Source organism: Mus caroli, chromosome 10 (assembly GCF_900094665.2).
Source record: "Mus caroli chromosome 10, CAROLI_EIJ_v1.1, whole genome shotgun sequence".
NCBI classification, from domain to species: Eukaryota; Metazoa; Chordata; class Mammalia; order Rodentia; family Muridae; genus Mus; species Mus caroli.
In genome coordinates, this window is record NC_034579.1 from 113,980,528 (window position 1) to 113,986,662 (window position 6,135).

Here is a 6,135-nt window from a genome sequence, read left to right on the forward strand (position 1 = left end):
CCATCCATTTGCCTAGGAATTTCATAAATTCATTCCTTTTAATAGCTGAGTAGTACTCCATTGTGTAAATGTACCACATTTTCTGTATCCAGAAGATGTTCCAACTGGTAAGAAGGACACATGCTCCACTATGTTCATAGCAGCCTTATTTGTAATAAATAGCCAGAAGCTGGAAAGAACCCAGATGCCCCTCGGCAGTGTCTCTTCTGTTTCTATTTTGTGGAACAGTTTGAGGAGTGTTGGTAGTAGCAGTCTGGGTAGAATTCTGCACTAAAATCATCTGGGCTTGCTTTTTATTTTTTATTATTTTTTATTTATGTATTATTTATTTATTTTTGGTTGGGAGACTTTTAATGACTGCTTCTATTTCCTTAGGGGTTATAGGGCTGTTTAAATAGTTTACCTGATCTTGATTTAACTTTGGTATGTGGTATCTGCCTAGAAAATCATCCATTTAGTTAAGATTTTTCAGTTTTGTGGAGTACAGGCTTTGAAGTAAGACCTAATGACTCTTTGTATTTCCTCATTGTCTGTTATGTCTCCCTTTTCACTTATGATTTTGTTTATTTTCATACTCTCTGTCTTTTAGTTAGTTTCGCCAGGGGTTTCTCTTTTTTGTTGATTTTCTCTTGGTTTAGTTGATTCTGAGCATTGTTTTCTTTGTATCTAATTGATTGATTTCAGCCTCGATTTGGTTGTTTTCTGCCTTCTCATCTCTAATGTGTTTGTTTGTTTCTTTTTTCTTTTCTAGAGCTTTCAGGTGTGCTGAAATGTAAGTTGCTGGTATGAAAACTTTTTAATTTCTTTATGTAGGCACTTAGTGCTATGAACTTTCCACTAGGCACTGCTTTCATTGCACCCCATAAATTTGGGTATATTGTGCCTTCATTTTCACTGAATTCAAGAAAGTCTTTATTTCTGTATTTCTTCCCTGACTCCAAGATAATTGAGTAGAGAGTTGTTTAATTTCCATGAGTGTTTAGGCTTTCTGGTGTTTCTGTTGTTGTTGAAGTTCAGCTTGGTGATCTGATAAGATACAAGACATTATTTCAGTTTTCTTGCATCTGTTGACTATACGGTCAATTTTGGAGAAGGATCCATGATGTGATGAGAAGATATATTCTTTTGTGTTTGGGTGAAATAGTCTGTCAGTGTCTGTTGGTTTTATTTGATTCATAATGTCTGTTACTTTCATTATTTCTGTTTAGTTTCTGTCTGGATGATCTGTCAGTTGGTGGGCATGGGGTATTGAAGTCTCCCACTATTAATGGGTGGGGATCTCTATGCAATTTAAGCTTTAGCAATGTTTCTATTACAAGTGTAAATGCCCTTGTGTTAGGGGCATAGGTGTTCAAGATTGAGATATCGGCTGGGCAGTGGTGGCACATGCCTTTAATCCCAGCACTTGGGAGGCAGAGGCAGGCGAATTTCTGAGTTCGAGGCCAGTCTGGACTACAGAGTGAGTTCCAGGACAGCCAGGGCTACACAGAGAAACCCTGTCTTGAAAAACCAAACCAAACCAAACAAAAAAAAAAAAAAAAAAAACCAGAATTGAGATATCATCTTGGTAATTTTTTCCTTTGATGAATATGAAGTTTCTTGCCTGTCTCTGTTGATTAATTTTGGTTGAAAGTCTATTTTATTAGATAGTAGGATAGCTATTCCAGCTTGTTTCATGGGTCCATTTGTTTGGAAAAGTTCTTACGAGCCCTTTACTCTGAGGTAGTGTCTATCTTTACTGCTGAGGTGTGTTTCTTGTGTGCAGCGAGTGAAGGATCCTGTTTTCACATCCATCCTGTTAGCCTGTGTCTTCTTATTGTGGAATGGTGTGCATTGATATTGAGAGATATTAATGGCCAGTGATTGTTATTCCTGTTATTTTGATGTTGGTCCTGTTACTCTGTGTGTGTGTGTGCGTGTGTGTGTGTGTATGTGTGTGTGTATGTGTGTGTGTATGTGTGTATGTATGTGTGTGTGTGTGTATGTGTGTGTGTGTGTGTGTTTCCCTTGTTTTTGCTGGTGTGGAACTACTTATTTCCTGTGTTTTCTTGGACATAGTTTTCCTCCTTGGGTTGGAGTTTTCCTTCTAGTATTTTTTGTGTGTCTGGATTTGTGGATAGATATTTTTTATATTAAGATCTGTCTTGAAATATCTTGTTTTCTCCATCTATGGTGGTGTGCTAGGTATAGTAGTCTAGGTTGGCACTTGTGGCTTTTTAGAGGTTGCAGGATATCTGTCCAGGCCCTTCTAGCTTTTAGAGTCTGTTGAGAAGTCAGGTGTAATTCTGATAGGTCTACCTTTGTATGTTACCTGGCCTTTTTCCCTTGCTGCTTTTAATATTCTTTCTTTGTTCTGTAGATTTTGTGAGTTTTTTATTGTGTGTTGGGGTGATTTTCTTTTCTGATCCAGTCTAATTTGTGTTCTGCATGCTTCTTGTATGTTTATAGGCATCTTTTTCTTTAGGTTGGGAAAGTTCCCTTTTATGATTTTATTGAGAATATTTTCTGTTCCTTGTAGCTGGGACTCTCTTTCTTTACCTTCTTCTATTTATATTATTTTTAGGTTAGGTCTTTTCATGGTATCCCAGATTTCCCAGATTTTTGTGTCAGGAATTTTTTAGATTTAACATTTTCTTTTCTTCTATTGTGTTTTCCATGCCTGAGATCCTCTCTTCCATCTCCTGCATCCTGCTGGTGATGCTTGCATCTGTTGTTTCTGTTCTTTTCCCAGTTTCCCATATCCAGGATTCCCTCCATTTGTGTTTCCTTTATTGCTTCTATTTCCACTTTCAGGTCATGAACAGTTTTATTCATTTCCTTCACCTGTTTGATTGTTTTTTTTTTTCCTCTTGTATTTCTTTAAGGGGTTTATTTGTTTCCTTTTTAAAGGCCTCTACCTGTCTGATTGTATTTTCCTGCATTTCTTTATGAGGTTAATTCATTTCCTTTTCAAATGTCATCTTCATAAGATTGGATTTAAGGTCCTTTCCTTCGCTTCAGTTGTGTTAGGATATCCAGGGCTTGCTGTAGAAGGGTAGCTGTGCTCTGAAGTTGTTGTAGTGCCCTGGCTTTGGTTAACTGAATTCTTTCAAGGACCTTGAGCCATTGGATGGCTTTGGTTCCTGGATGTTCCTATTGCAGTAGGTATTAGGCAGGGGCCTAACCTCAATGATCCTGGTGTGGTAGGCCTTGGGTGGGCATCCTTGGGCTGTAGGGTTCTGGATCAGTGAGTCTGATGGATGGGCAGAGAGGTGTCACCCATCTGTGCCCTCTGTTCCTGATTCTGTACTGTTTACCTTCTGTGGTGACTCTCTTGGTCGCTAACTACATCTGGAATGAAAGAACTCCCAAAAATGACAAGGAACAGCTGTGAGAAAAAAAAGAATTTTTTTAATTTTTTTTATTTATTATTATTATTATTATTATTTTGCTTAATTAAATCATTTGAAGTGAGAAGATCCACTTCTAGTCTGGTAGGTCTGGGTCTTTGACACACCTTTCATCCAGATCTTTAGTGGTGGGTCTTATAAGCTGGGACATGTTTTCTGCTGGAAGCCTATATAAAAGACATGAAGAAGGAAACTCGGTTCATTGCCCGCTTGCTCTCACCTCTCCCACAAGTCCATTCCTTCCCTGGCATTAGAGCTACTTTTTCAGGATCCCAATGTATAGTATAGTGACGGCCAACTGAGACATCCAGCATTGTAGAATAAGCAATGGATCCTCTCTCTCTCTCTCTCTCCATTAATTAATTCATTTATTCACTTCACATCCTGATCCAAGATTCCCCCTTCTCCTAGCAGCCCCCCTCAAAGCTCCTACCTTCCTCCCCTCTCCCCTTCTCCTCTGAGACAGGGGAGCCCCACCCCCAGGAACCAACCCACCCTGGCACATCAAGTCACCACAGGACCAGGCACATCCCTTCCTATTGAGGCCAGACAAGACAGGCAGGGAACAGAGTCAGGGACAGCTCCGGCTCTTATTGTTAGGGGACCTGCATGAAGACCAAGCCATACATCTGCTGCACATCTGTGCCAGGGGACCTAGGTCCAGCCCATGTATGCTTTTTGGCTGGTGGTTCAGTCTCTGGGAACCTCTAAGGGTCCAGGTCGTTGACTCTGTTGGTCTTCCTGTGGAGTTCCTACCCCCTTCCAGGTCTCCTGGTCCTTCTCCAAACTCCTTCACAAGACTCCTGAGCTCTGTCCAATGTTTGTCTGTGGGTCTCTCTGCATCTGTTTCATTCAGCTGCTCAGGGGAGCCTCTCAGAAGACAGTCACACTAGGTTCCAGTCTACAAGCATAGCAGAGTATGGTTAATAGTGAGTGTCAGGAATTGGTGCTTGCCCATGGATGGGTGTCAAGTTGGGCCAGTTATTGGTTGGGCATTCCTTCAGTCTCTGCTCCATCTTTGTCCCTGCACTTCTTGTAGACAGGACACATGTTAGGTCAAAGGTTTTCTTGTACCTTCCTTGTGCAAGCAGCCATTGTTGGACTAGCTGAACTACAGCCTATATATAAGTCATTCTAGTTATTTGGTGCCTTGTGACCTAGAGTCTCTCAGAGCTCTGTATAGGAAGTTTGCACTCCCCCCGCCCCTACCTACCTCACTCCTATCTCACTCTGTAGCCTGGGCTTGGCTGGCCCAGAGCTCCCCAGATGGTGGTAGCAAGGACAGCAAGCAGGATGGAGGTAAGAGTCTGAATTTACCGCAGCTGTACTCACATGCACACACCATCTCTCTGCAGAGTTTGCACAAATCTCTTTTTGTTTATTTTTTTTTGAAACAGCCTGTGTATATAATACAGGCTTACCTGGAACTTTCTATGTAGACCAGGCTAAACTCAGACTTGCTGCATGTATGTATGCACATCATGCATGTGCCTGGTGCTTGTCAAGGCTGTGACAGGGCATGGGAACCCCTCGAAAAGGAGTAACAGAAGGTGTGAGCCTCTTTGTGGGTGTTGGGAATCTAACCCAGGTCCTGTAGAAGAACAGTGTTCTTATCCCCCACATCGTCTCTCCAGGTCATTACAATAAGCTTATCATACCAGCTACAGTTTTACAATTATAAAATAATGATAGTTTATCATTCACACTTGACAGACATAAGTGGATCTGTAATAAACGTTTTAAGTGTTTTTTTTCAGAAAACCTTTCTACAGGTATTGTCAACATGGTGTGTACAAAAACTTGCACTTTGAAATTCTGTCAGATGTGTATTCTATTATTTAAAAAAAAAAGCCTTACAAAATACTCCTGTCAGCTCCAGCAACAGCCACATCAAAAGGCAGAGCCTTCTCAAAGTTCAGAAATCATTTGCATATTCCAGGATCAACTGGCATTGCTTTCTGTTACATCAAGAACTGAAGATGAATTTGCAGAAAGATGTGGTGGCCTGTGAAAAATGAATTTGCAGGCAAATCTTATAGTCAATCAAGTATCATATTTATAAAGTCTCATTATTAAGTCTATTATATAAAATTATAACACCCACAATATTCGTTGCAGGTCTTCAAGTGACACTATTAGTCACACACCACGATATCACCTATTGCTTTATAAAGATTTATTTTTTTAAAATATATGAGGATAAGTGTGGGCACACGAGTGCAGGTGCCCATGCAAGCCAGAGGCTTTGGACTCCCTGGAGCTGGAGTCACCAGTTTTTGTAAGCCACACTATGTGGTGCTAGGAACCAAACTCAGGTACTCTGTTAAAAAGCAGTAACAGCTCTTAAATGCTAAGGCATGTCTCCAACCTTGTAACATTTTGTGATCTATAAGATATTTTTAGGGCTGGAGAGATGGCTCAGCAGTTAAGAGCACTGACTGCTCTTCTAGAGATCGTGAGTTCAATTCCCAGCAACCACATGGTGGCTCACTGTTGTGTCCGGCCAGCAGATCACAGCCTGGGTTCTAGCCTGGAAAGGCATTTTGGAAACCTGGAAGAGGGGCTAGGCGGCGAGAGAAGGGAATGAAGCTAAGACAAGATTCTGATCAAAGCTCAATTTTACTATTTCCAGACACTCAGTTTTAAAGGAAGGGGGAGGGAACCCGATTTCCTGCCAAGTAACTCAGGGTCCAGTAGCAGGACGAACACGTGTGTGCCTCCAGGCAACAAAGCGACAGGGTTCAGC

General features: G+C 41.1%; 1 long non-coding RNA gene across 1 annotated transcript; it reads right to left on the reverse strand.

Moving 5' to 3' along the window:
* Window positions 1-3,434: 3,434 nt before the first annotated feature.
* Window positions 3,435-5,541, reverse strand: LOC115032159. The gene is made up of 3 exons (XR_003837815.1): window positions 5,247-5,541; window positions 4,146-4,290; window positions 3,435-3,556 (listed from the first exon to the last, which is right to left on the reverse strand). It is a non-coding gene; the product is annotated as an uncharacterized LOC115032159 (long non-coding RNA).
* Between the last annotated feature and the right edge of the window lie 594 nt (window positions 5,542-6,135).